This window comes from Bombus vosnesenskii, unplaced genomic scaffold (genome assembly GCF_011952255.1).
Source record: "Bombus vosnesenskii isolate JDL3184/JDL3185 unplaced genomic scaffold, Bvos_JDL3184-5_v1.1 scf7180000015119, whole genome shotgun sequence".
In the NCBI taxonomy this organism is placed as follows: Eukaryota; Metazoa; Arthropoda; class Insecta; order Hymenoptera; family Apidae; genus Bombus; species Bombus vosnesenskii.
Window position 1 is genome coordinate 9,126 of NW_022883834.1, and position 13,757 is coordinate 22,882.

The 13,757-nt window shown below is 42.9% G+C and overlaps 1 long non-coding RNA gene across 1 annotated transcript; it reads left to right on the forward strand.

Annotated features, from left to right (window-relative positions):
* The first annotated feature begins 5,750 nt into the window (after nucleotides 1–5,750).
* On the forward strand, nucleotides 5,751–8,322 carry LOC117240975. The gene is made up of 2 exons (XR_004494847.1): nucleotides 5,751–5,791; nucleotides 7,552–8,322. It is a non-coding gene; the product is annotated as an uncharacterized LOC117240975 (long non-coding RNA).
* The last annotated feature ends 5,435 nt before the right edge of the window (nucleotides 8,323–13,757 follow it).

Genomic DNA, 13,757 nt, shown 5'->3' on the forward strand with positions numbered 1-13,757 from the left:
GTATATTTATATACTTCACCGTTGATAATCCTGTAGATTATTCTATTCTCTCCGTTTATTACGCCCCAAGGCTTACTGTAGGCCGTGTTCCTAACCGTCGCAAACAGATCGTCTTACATGACCGTCGAGATATACACAAAGTAGCGATAAACGCATAGTTGTCGTCAAGCAGCGAGTTCCAGAAACATCTATTCGCCTTCGGTGCGTTATTTTATCCGCATAAAGAAGCTGGTATACGTGATCATAGGCGCGAACGGTGGCGTGATCCGAGCGTAGTGGGGGTCGTATCTCAGAGAAGACAACGAAAAGGATCGAAGAGTAATCGGTCCCTTCTGAAGAGTCAAACGTTATAAATTGCTTAGTCTAACGAATTCATTGAGAGATATCGCAAAGTCGGGTCGAATTCCTATAACATATCAACTGTATTTATCGCTAAATAATTTGTGACGTTTTTATTATTACATTCATTATTTTTAAATATACAAGCTATATTAACCTGTTAATGCAGTGTTAAATTCATTGAACCACCCCTATTATCGTAACAGAAATCAGGGGATCGATCAGTTCGTGGCGTCGGTTATCTAATTGCAACGGGAATTTACTACTCCCGTTGACGTGCTTTCTCGCGATCGCGTCTCTCCGCGAATGCTCGAATAAACACGGATTGCTTTTTAACTAAACATATTCATACCCTGTTTTCTCAAAATCGAAAGCTTAAAACATCCGTTCTTACTGATGTTATTTCAATTATATTTATATCGCGTTATTTCAATTATCTAATATATTTTTTACTTTTTTCATGTAAAATCATCATTTTACCAATTGTACCATAATTATTAGGAAGCTCTGTTAGAATTTAATCTTGGAATTAAGATTAATAATCTGTGGAAGGCACAATGTTTGTGTTGAAACAATATAATGTGATATTTATTAAACAATTATTACAGGAATTATAAGTGTGTGTGTTCTGGAATGTAGTCAGTTGGCTAGTTATTCACAGACTGACTGGCTTAGTGACCCATGGCCCTTGAAAAGGTTTTGAACCCCACTCTCTATGCAGTAATGAGTGTGACCTGTGTGGGTGTCTGTGTGGCGTCACATGTGCCACAGAACCTTCTAGTAGCTTCTCGACGTGCCCATCGGGAATGTTCCATCCATATTCCTACGCTTCTTCCGCCGAATTCTCGAAAGAGCATGCACGTGCTAGCCGCCGTGGTACATCTCACGAACGCACGCTAATGAGGATATCGCTGAACAACGAAGGAAAGAATCCGTTCGATCAATCACCTCATCTGTATGCGATTAATATCGTTGTATTCCAACAAACTCTGAACAATAACTTAAACACGAAACTGTAATTTGTGTCTTTCTAATTTGCAACGTTGTTAAAATTTTGTATCTCCCTTTGCAAATGCAAATAATTTAAATGAAAAAATACATGGTTTTTAAATCGTTTCTCTTATATTCGTAATAATAATTTCGTTCTACAGTGAATGCATTTATTATTCAACGACGTGATTTTCGGTTGTTTATTGGAAAGTTATAATGCTGCTGATCTATAGAATTAGTACTGACTGTTATAGTAATATGCACAGCGAGTCATTTGTAATAAATTGTAATTACTTGTAATGTATATCGATTGTAATTACTTGTAAACCACTCAATTCATAAATGCATACATATGTGGCGGCACTCGACAGCACAAATACGACAACTCGACACTAACTAATACCAGACAACGGCAGCGCAGTGGTTAGCGCCTCAAGTTACGAACGTTCGGGATCTGGGTTCTTAAATCCCGGCGACCGTAGTCCGATTTTTCTTCCACGATTCCTAAATGAAAAGAAAATACAGCAGTACCCTAGCAGCGACATCTACAGCCAGCAGCTACAATTATCATTTGTGTCTTTGTTCTTTCCTAAAGGCCGTCCAAGGGACTTGAGAATGCAAAGAAGAAGTGCTGCAAGAACATAACAAATATATTTACAAACCAAAACCAATTCATTACAACGCTCATCCTTCAATTACATCCTCCATCGCGAAAATCCTCCGCTTCCTTTCTGTCAATCCATCTTGCCCATATGTGGTTCCATAGCTGCTGAATCGTATATAGACAAACAACAACTTGAGTAAGCAAGGGGGATGGATGTAGAGCCGACAAATAAAGGAAAAGGAGAGAGAAGTGTTTCGTCCTTGAGTTTATCATATTGTGGTGGCCGGGGGATTCAACGCTATGTCCTCGATTCGCTCTAAGTACTCAGGTTCTAGACACCCTTGGAGGGCGGTAGATTTTTCTTCATCGCCCGCGATGCTCGCCGCCGCGAGCTATCTCTCTAGTAAGGAGAATCATAGCACTATCTTCTAGGGCATCGTCAAAGGCACGCGGACTCTTCACTGGTCGTAACTGTTTTATTCTTGTTTGACATATCGTTAGCGCGCCCGGAATCACTATAATTGAAATCTCATTAGCTCGATCACGTCGGGGTCACTTACACCTCACATATTTCAAATAAAATCTGCATAATTCTGAAGGAAACACAACTACATTTGGGTTATCTTGTTTTCACAGAAACCTGAGAATTGCTCAGAGTATTTTAATAAAATATTCAACTACTTTAAAACGCAAAAAATAGTTTATTGTATGGAATATATAGAGTGGTTCAAGCAATTGTTTCGGCATAATTGGAAAATTCGAAATGTGTAGCTTTAAAAATATTGCAGAGGAAAAATCGGATTCGTCGAGGACAACCTTCGTTCAGAAAGTAAGGGAAATTGGCATTGCTGCTAATTGGTCAATTTGTATATCGGTGGTTAGAAAAGGATGCTAGCCGCTCTCGAGAGAAAGTCTCTAGTGGGAGACGTCGTTCATTAAAAAATAGGCGTTTCGACCGTTCGCGGAGAGACGCGATCGCGAGATAGCACGTCAACGAGAGTTGTAAGTTCCCGTTACGATTAAATAATCGACGCCACGAACTGATCGATCCCCTTATTTCGATTATGATAATAAGGGTAGTTCAATGAAATTCCACAGAATTAACACAAATAAATCAATGTTTATTTCAACAACTTATTAACTAGAAAGATATAAATGGAACAAAAAAAATGTAACTGCGTTTTGGTTGATAAGTAATGCGCGACATACCACATGTGTTGACGGTTCGACATCTCGAAAAGTTCTGAACGCCTTTCGATTTTTTTCGTTTTTTATGGAAGGCGACCCCCACTACGTTCGGATCACGCCACATTCTTTTACTGCGAGGTAAAATACGGGCCACGAGTCGACGTTTCTGGAAGTCGCCCTGCTTAATGAACCATGCGCTTGCCACTACAATGTTTGTTTGCCGGGCAGACGCGACGATCCGTCTGCGACATTATAGTGCCGCGATCGATAGTTAAGAATATATTTCGTCTCGGTGGCTAGTTGTTCGGGTTTCTCGATCGGGAGATCGGGTTGAATTGGCAGTGGGACAAGCCTTTTGACGCCCCGATCCAAAATGCTCTTTGCCGTCTGAACTGTAGCTGTCCGGATGACACCATCGGCGCCTGGATGAACCTTGATAACTCGGCCCAGAGGCCAATGCATGGAGGGAACGTTGTCCTCTCTGAGGATGACGATTGTGCCCTTTTGGATGCTGTGTCCACCCTTGCTCCATTTATTGCGGTTGGTTAGCTCGTTCAAATACTCCTTATGCCAGCGGTTCCAAAAATGTTGTTTAAGCTGTTGGATATGCTGCCATTTGGAGAGTCGGTTCGATGGAATGTCTCTGAAATCTCGATCACGTAAGCACATTAATGAATCGCCAATGAGGAAATGTCCGGGAGTGAGGGCTAGGAGATCATTTGGATCGGTGGAGATAGGAGTTAGCGGGCGGGAATTGAGGACTGCTTCTATTTCTATGATAAGAGTATTACGGTGTTAAGCTCATATGTTTCTGTTTCTCCACTCGCGCTGCGCCATAATATCCTTTGATATTTCCGATCCTCTGGTCGTACGAGGAATTGCCGATACATTTTCTCGATGTCGCCAGTGAGTACGTACTGATGAGCGCGGAATCTAATTAATATACAAAATAAATTGTGAATTGATTCGAGAATATAGGATTTCCCCATTTTCATGATTATCGTGATTTTTGTATAAATATATTTTTTAAGATACTAATAATTAGGTACATATAAATTAGTATTATCAATTATTTTGCATTTATAATTCCGCCTCTAGTATAAGTGTTAATTGAAAACTAACTTTATGTTTGGAAAAGTACTAGCAAAATTCGTTGAGTAACAAGCCACTGATGCTAACACAAATAGCATTGTCGTAATTAAATATTTCTAAATATTCATTTTTCATTTTGAACCTGTAGAAACAATTTATTATATATACTATTAGCTAAGTAATTGCATATTTAATTAAGTCGAAATATAAAACTTAGTTATTTTAATAATTTAAAAAATAAAAAACTGACAAACATTTCAATTTAATTTATGGTTGGAACAAAAGACAGTTATTTTTCATTAATTGAAATATTGCAATGCAGAGTACTTTCGAAAATACGCCGAGAGTATTGCTGATGGTGAAACGAGCGTTGCTTCATCGAACGCAGCTAAAGAAAACAACATCTATGTAGTTGGTGGTACGATGCCTGAAATAGAGGGCGCTAAATTGTACAATACCTGTACTATTTGGGGTCCCGATGGAACTTTGATAGCAAAACACCGAAAGGTAAGTAATATATTCCTTTATGGCTTTGAATTTGAAAATATTGGGGTGAAGAAAGTGACTCTATCTAGGAATAATTTAGGAATATACATATGTACATACGTATACTATAACCAATTCTATAATTTACGGTTTATAAAATACGTTATGATACGGGAAACGCCCATTTTTGTTGTAATGTGTAATATAAATTTTTCACATACTTAAAATATTATTATACTTATTTTTTCTCCTTTTTAAACATTATTAAATGATAAGATTTTTTAATAAAAGAAAGTGATAAAAACGCTGTCAGTTATTAAATAAAAAATAATTAAAGTTTAGGAGTTGGTAACTTTGATATTAAATTACAAAAGTTGCAGCAATAGAATTAGCGACTACATTTTTATGTTATTAGGTACATCTATTCGACATCGACATTCCTAATAAGATTACTTTTCGAGAGAGTGATTCACTCAGTCCTGGTAACTCCCTAACGACGTTCGATGTGAAGGGCTGCAAAATAGGTATTGGCATTTGCTATGATATTAGATTCGAGGAAATGGCACGCATTTATCGGAACAAAGGTACAGTAACTTAATCGATCAATACTTAACTAGCAAAAAATTAAGTATCTTTCTTAAATATATTCTATATAAAATTAATATAATCTGTAACTCTGTATAAAAAGAAGCTTAATTTAAAAAACCAGTATATTTGCTGAAAATGAAACAAATAAAAGAATTAAAAGCACAATAAGAGGACTGTCCTCGCATATTCAGAAATGATGGAATGTGAACCGTGCAACTACGAAGTTAATTGGTATTCGGTGCCTTCATATTTCCTGCTTCTCTGGGTTAGGTTGCCAAATGCTGATATATCCAGCGGCATTCAATATGACCACTGGACCACTGCACTGGTCATTACTTCAGCGTTCCAGAGCGAATGATAATCAATTATACGTTGCCTGCATATCACCGGCTCGTGTTCCTTAAGCAAGTTACGTCGCATGGGGACATACACAGTTGACCAATCCCTGGGGAAAGATTCTTTACGATTTGGAAACTCAAGAGAATATGGCAGTCACCGATATCGGTAATTTACAGCTTAAAATTAAAAGCGAGAGATCCATGATGTAATTAATTTTTAGTCTCGTTAATTTATCGATTTAGCCATCTTCCTCTGTATTTGTTGAATTTATTAGTAAGCATTACTTATTACTTCGTATGTTTCTTTTTTCTAACAGATCTAAAAGTTGTTGAGGAAGTAAGGGCTCAGATACCTACATTTTCTCAGAGACGTACAGATTTGTACGACACTGTCTGTAAGAAGGAGTAACTCTACACTAAAACAGAAAATGTTTTTTTATAATATTTCTACTACGATATCCTTTTTTTGCGAATTATTACTAATTTCTTATCATTTGTACTAAATGAATGACTCAATTAAGAAAACCAAAACGTTATAAATAATAATCTGTATATCTTGTGTATCAACATGTAATTGGATATTATAATAATATAGGAATGCTATAATAATATAGGATAATAATATAGGAGAATAATAATATAGAAAAAAATACATGCTTTTAAACACCTTTAATATCGATCACATAAATTGTTATAATTCACAATGATTACGCATACATAAAAGACCCCTTGATAGTAAAATTTACGATCAAAAGGCAATTACGTATCGTTTAACAACATTTAATTTATAACACCTTTTAAACATTTAGACAGATTAACACATAACACTTCTTATATATAAGCATCAATTCGAAGTTATTAGCTTGGAGAAATTGGTCGATTAATACCTGTAGATTGTCTGTCTCGATGAAAGACTTAAAGAGAGCAAAAACATGATAATGCCGCTAATATAATATTCCTTCTTTCTTGTATCTGTCTGCCTCTCAGGTCGTTTTACTAATTACAATAAGTAATTTCGACTTCTTTGCGCTCTCTTTTAACGCATTCGAGACCGAAAGAAATTCATATCAGTCAGTAGGCAAGGGTATAATATACATATTTTATATATAACTTATGTAGTAATGTATATATCATGTTAATTTCATATTTTTTTCAATATGGAATTATTATATATATATATATATATATATATATATATATAACTGTACATAATACATTATAGAATAACATAGTATATAATTTTATATTTTAAAAATATGAGGCATACTATTTAAGATTGTCATCGATTTAAAATCAAAGTATGAAAAGGATACCCTGGAGAGAGTAAAACACAGAATCATTCTAACTAAACATTCAGATCGTACCGACACCTAGGTATCGTTTTACAATTAAATCTCGGTCTCGAATGGATTAAAATGAAATACATACTTGCAGCTTCAACATCTTCAATATCGAGGAGATTCAAACTTTACAAATAAAAGCGGCCTGTTCCCCTTTCCACGACAGACTCTCATACCATATCCGCTCTTATCCAGGCTTTTACTTGAAACCAGCAATACGTTCATTTACAATTTAAATTTACCCGGATCATCCACTGAATCGTCAGCCCTTTATAAACATATAATGAACCCAGAACATGTGCCTGTGCCCCTGGTATCGATGTTCGGCTTGTGATGTTCGTACCGGAACCTTCGCACAATTTCAATTTGTTACGCGTGAACATCGATTCTTCCAAGGGTCACAGCTTTATGCGGCTAAATCCTTTAGAACGATTAAAATGATACTAATGATATGGTATTTTTTTACAAAGATTTAACATATCCATCAAATAGGAAGTTTCGTGCTCTCCTATTTTATATTAATTATAAATTAATAAGTTTTATATATGTTATTTATAGATCTAATAAATTTTGTATTGGTTTACAGCAGGTGCTCCGGGTATAAACAGACGACAAACGAACAAATAGAAATTCAAACTATTGTCGTTGTTTAACTCGCATGGGACTATAAGCTCGAATTGGACTTAAACGTTACGATCGTCGAGAATAATTACTATATGTACCCTGTACGACGGGCAGAGAATCTTAAGTTATTAACGGCAATTCCTTTGTGCATAATTCAGGTTTATTAACAACCTGTAATGGATAATCATCGATGAACTCTTTTTGAATAAAGTTCACATTTATAAAGCAAACACTATAAAATACGACAGGACAATTGTAATCGATAAATAACATTTTATTAGGATATTATAAGAAGCTAAGATATCGAGGTACATTAAAATTGAGTCCGCTGCGACCCTCATGACATTTAAAATCCTACGCGTATATTGAGTAAAGTTGTTATATTAAATATAATCATATTAAATACAAGCTCGTCCGCTGGATTCCCAAATTATTTGGTTAAATACTTTGAATACGAGAATACCGAGTGTTAACAGTAGTAAATCCTCTATATGGTATGTTTACTTTGCTATCTTGAATAGGTAAATAACATTTCACTTTAACGCATTTAACCAATATTAACATTTAACATTTAACCAATATTATACGCATATGCACATAATGTTACTGTTACATATAATGATATATACGTAGATATACACGTTAATTAAATCCTCTATATGGTATTTTTATATCAGTATCGTAAACATTGTAAACCGGAAATCTTTTATTACACACGTACATATACAGTCAATATTATTGTTACATATAGTGATACATACGTTGATCCACACATTAATTAAATCCTCTATATAGTATTTTTACTTTGCTATCTTGAATAGATAAATAATCTCGAATATAGACATACAGGTACACTTACGTTGATATACACCTTTGTACATTTGTTTTGCCATTTTGTTTCGCCTTTCAGGAACGATATGTTTGGAAATGATATGATATTGAAAACAAATAGGCCATTAAACGAGAATGGATGGATTCAAACGGAATTAAGTGATCTCAATTCCACAGCTTTGGCGGCTGAACGTGTTTTCCTTTCGAACGGTTTGCTCGCGTCAAATGGTGCAAATTTCAACAAGTACCCACGTGTTTACTATTAAATTCATTTATTTCTTTTTTATTTATTTATTTATTATCTTTTTGGCTCGGTTATCTTCGACGCATTTTGCGTATTTCTTGAGCAATTTTTAAGGTATTATTTCCTATATTATTGAAGAAAGTAATGATTTTTAGATTACCAATAAAAGGTGGATTTAAATTTTATACAAATTGGCATACATTGGCAATTGGCATAATTTAAGGAAATTGGCATACTGAGATGACAAATTACTGACATTCCTTTAGTATGTTATGGAAAATTTGTAAAGGTTTAAAAATTGTTGGAACACTTTGCATGGAATATATATTCTATATAGAATACGAATTCTTTCTCTTTATAAAATAAGGCGTTTCAATTTGAATTCATTAAATGTTGTCTTAAATATTCAATTTGAAAATTCTTTGGAGAAAATCGAAGAAGATGTAGAACTATTTTTTAATCGATAAACGCTTCAAGAATTGAGAACCACTGACCTAGGGGAACTTGATTAATCGAGGGATACGAATAGTTCCATGATATTGCAGAAGCCATTTACTGCGTTCCCCTAATATGATTACATCGATAAAAGAGAGGTCACTACTTCTTCGCCATATTTCATACGTAAAAATAAAAATGTTATATCAAAGCAAAAAAAGGAGTCACTTTTTTTTTTTTTTTTGGACCAGATCGCCATGTCATTAAATCGAGCACAATAATTAAATTAGAAAATTGAGACACCGATTAACACGAAACAGCCACCGTCAACCGAATCTTATGGACGTCTTACAGATTAGAGCGTTTCATTTACTTGAAGCAAAACGAGGATTAACTCGTAGCAACTGAGCAGTAGCTCAGTGCCGAACATTTATCTTCGTTCTCGCCAGTACGGGGAGTACAAAAAGGCGATTTGCGAAGTCAAATTTGTGCATCAAATTGAGCGGCTTTTTCAACAAATCGAAATTCGAAATGTTGTTAAATACGACTTATTCGGAGACAATGAGGCGAAAATGATTATAAGATTCCATGAAAATATTATGTTAGATGAAAGCTGTTGGTGCCTATTAGTATGGTCCTTCTGTAGTATACACACGTATAATAGAATAATAATAATTTACTACGAGTAAAAGAAACATTTATACGTATCCATAGGGCTTTCGATTTATGAAAATTGAAAAGAAGATATATTCCATTTGGTCGTCGATTCTATTTAAATTCGTTAGTATTCGTTCCAGTCACGTCATTAATAAAACATTTTTATTGATAAGCTACCTAACAAAAAGACCTTTTTGTCACCCCAAATTGCTTCAAAAGGAAATCCCTTGTCAAACAAACCATGTTCCTTGTACGAAAATCTAAAAAGGATTTTCCAAGAAGATGTATTCAGTAAACCGTGGCTTGTGACTGGTGAGTTTGAAAAGAGTTGTTGAAAGTTAATATTCGACCAAGCTCTTGTGACATCAATCACATCTCAACCTACATCAGTGATAATACATCGACACCCGACCTTCGGACACTTTTGGACACATCACCACCTTATCATCATAGCATACACCAAGGCTGTGACGCACCTCCGTCCACATCAGAGATAGGATATGGACCCCCGACCTTCGGACACTTTTCTACATCATAACCTACACCTTTTTTTTTTTTTTCGTGGAGAAATCCTCACGGATACCCGCTAGCGGGTAGTGTCGGACTCTTACCGACTAAAACTCCACGGTGGCCTGTCCTGACGCCTGAGTCGAGATGCACCCGGGATCTCTCCCGAATTACTACCGGTTACCCCCGGGCGTCTATCTCTCCTTTCGTCGAAGGGAGGCGTCCTGCTCTTCTTGGACCGCTAGGGGGGACCACGCCCCCTAGCGCCTCGCTCCTGCTGCGTCATCCTGGGGACCCCGTCCCCTGACGCCTCTTCCTGGTTCTTCGCGCTTCTACGGTGGCCGCGGCGGCGCCGGTGGCGGCGTCGCGCCCCTGTGGCGCGTTGTGTTCCTCGGGTGCTGCGATGTCCTGGACGGATCGCGGGCTCGTTCCCGGTTTCTTTCTGCCCGCTCCTTCGCCAGCATGACCTGCTCGCAGTAAGTGCGGATGGCGGCGAACTCCTGGCGCCCTCTGAGCATGGCCGCGACGACCGCTTCGGGGGCTAAGCTCTCGCCGATTTCGAGTCGTAGGACGCGTCGTGGTTCCGCCCACGCCGGACAGAACTCCAGCGTGTGTTGCGCCGTGTCCTCCTCTTCCTCGCAGTGGTGACAGATGGACGTCGCCTCTCGCCGAATCCTTAGCAGGTACTCGCCGAATACTCCGTGGCCGGTGAGCACCTGCGTCATCCTGAAGGTCAGCGGCGCTCCGCCTCGATCCCTCCAGGCCTCCCAGTTGGGAAGCACGGCGCGAACGGCCCGGTGCGGCCGCACGGCGTCCTCCTGGATCAGCTGCGAGCGCCATCGTTCCCATGTCTCCTTCCTCGCCTCCTCCCGGATGTTCGGGGCCGGCTGGCTGGCGGTCGATGGCGTCGGGCTCCTCTGGTGTTCGTATACGCGTTCGAGCGCCAGGACTTGCAGCTCGAACGGAGGGGACGCCGCCAGCACGGTCGCCGACGCGTACGACGTCGTCCTGTAGCCTCTCGCTATGCGGATGGCGGTCGTCCTCTGCAGCCTCCGCAGCAGTGTCAGGCTGCGGCGACTGGCCGTCAAGCTTCTGGCCCAGACGGGTGGCCCGTAGAGGACTCGGGACCGAACTACTCCCTCGTAGAGTCGGCGGACTCTCGATCCTGCTCCGCCGATGTTCGGTAGGAGGCCGCACAAGGCGTTGGCTGCGGCCGTCGCCTTCGGGACGAAGGTCCGCCTCTTCTCCGCCGATGTTCACCGACAGTCCGGGAGGAGATGTTCCTCTTCGTCGCTGGTCGAAGAACCACAGTGCCTCGCATTTGGCCGGCGACACCGTCAGGCCGAGCCTCCGAATGGCGCGTACCGCGCACGCCACGGCGTCCTCCGTGCGATTCGCCGTGTCGTGCCACCACCGTCCCCCGGCCAGGACCAGGGTATCGTCGGCGTAGCACACCATGCCTGCTCCCGGGGGCATCGGACATCGGAGGACGGAGTCGTAGGCCGTGATCCAGAGTATCGGTCCCAACACCGACCCCTGCGGAACGCCGCGCTCGATCCGTCTTCTTTCCTCCCCGTTCTTCCCGGCGTAGACGATGTATCTGTCGGTCAGGTACGCTCGGATGATCCCTACTAGGTACGCCGGGACCTTGAAGTGTCGCAGGGCTTCCACGATCCTGGCTCAGGGGATCGAGTTGAAGGCGTTGGTGACGTCGAGCGATGCCGCCACCGCCACCCCTTCTCGGGAGACTTTGTCCTCGGCCATGGTCTTCAGCCTCTTCACCGCGTCCACGGTCGAGCGGCCGCGGCGGAATCCGTATTGGCTGTCGTGCCATCCGGGCGTCCTCTCGGTCATGTGGGCCTCCAGCCGGGCGGCGATGATCCTTTCGAGCATCTTGCCCACCTCGTCCAGCAGGCATATCGGCCTGTACGCGGACGGCGAGTCCGGCGGGCGGCCCTCTTTCCGCAGCAGGACCAGCCTGGCCGTCCGCCATGTCCGGGGCTAGGTGTCCTCCTCCAGGCATCTGGTGAACAGGTGTCGCAGGCGGGGAGCCATGGTGACGATCGACTCCACCCACGCTCTGCCAGGTATTCCGTCGGGGCCCGGCGCCACGTCGCGGGATGCCGTCCTCCTGGCTGCTTCGAAGAGTTCTTCGTCGGTCACTCGCAGTTCTTCGCTCCATCCCGTTGCGGTCGTCGTCGTCGCCGCCTCCTCGTCGTCGTCGACGGAGGGGGAGGGTGGCGCCGGTTGGCTCGCGTCCGTGTCTTCCGGCGGGAACAACGTCCCGATGACGTTGTCCAACAACGCCGGATCCATGTCCGAGGTCAGCGGGGGCGCCGAAGGTCGTAGCTTCTCCGTGACTATTTTGTAGGGCCGTCCCCACGGGTCGGATTCGACCTCCTCGATCAGTTCCGTCCAGCACCGAGCTTTCGCGGTCTTGATGTCCCGCTGAAGCGTGCGTCTCGCCTCTCTGTACTCCTCGCAGCAGCTGGAGATCTCTTCCTCGTCGCGCGTCAGTCTGCGACGACGGGCCCTTAGGAATCTTCTGCGGGCCCGAACGCAGTTCTCTCGCATCTCCGCGATCTCCGGAGTCCACCAGTACGTTCCCTGGTCGCGTCCACCCCCCGGGACGGAGCGTGGCATCGAGGCGTCGCACGCCGCGGTCATGTATCTTCGGAGCTCCTCCGCCTCCTCGTCGATGCTTCCCTGCTCGGTCGTCCGTCGGGCGTCCCAGCTCCAGGCGGACACGATCGTGGCCGCCCGTAGCATCTCCTTGTCCCTCTCCTTGAGACGCCATCGCGGTGGCGGGCGGCGACGGTTTTCTCCCGGTCGTCGTCGTCTCCCGGCGTCGTCTTCGGCCCCCAGGGCCACCTCCATCAGTATGTAGAGGTGATCGGACAGCGTTTCCACCCCCTCGGCCACTCTCCAGTCGTGAATTCGCCTGAGCAGCTCCGGGGTAGCCCACGTGATGTCCACTACCGAGGATCCTTTCCACGCCACGCAGGTGCTCGCCGAGCCCCTGTTCGCCAGCAGGAGCCCCAGACCCGCTGCCCAATCGGTGAGCATTCTTCCTCGGGAGTTGGTCCTGGGATTTCCCCATTGCGTCGAATGGGCGTTGAAGTCCCCGAGGACGAGTACCTGGCGGGGGAGGCATCTTCCGATGCACTCGCCGACTCGATCCAGGAAGTCCCCGTACGCGGCCAGGTCGATGTTCGGGGAGACGTATACCGCCACCACCGCTGCTCCCCGCCACTCGACCGCGACGAAGCCGCTGCCACGGTCCAGCAGGACGCCCGAGGCTGACGTCCACGTTATCCCCGCGGATCCGTCCAGGTCCCCGATCCAGTTGGGCGAGTCGGGAATGCGATGCGGTTCGGCCACCGCCGCCAGGGTGACCTCGTTCTCCCGGATGGTCTGGAGGAGCAGATCTTGCGCTCTTCTCGACCTACCGAGGTTGCATTGCAGCAGGCGCTTGAATTATGCGGTCACCTCCA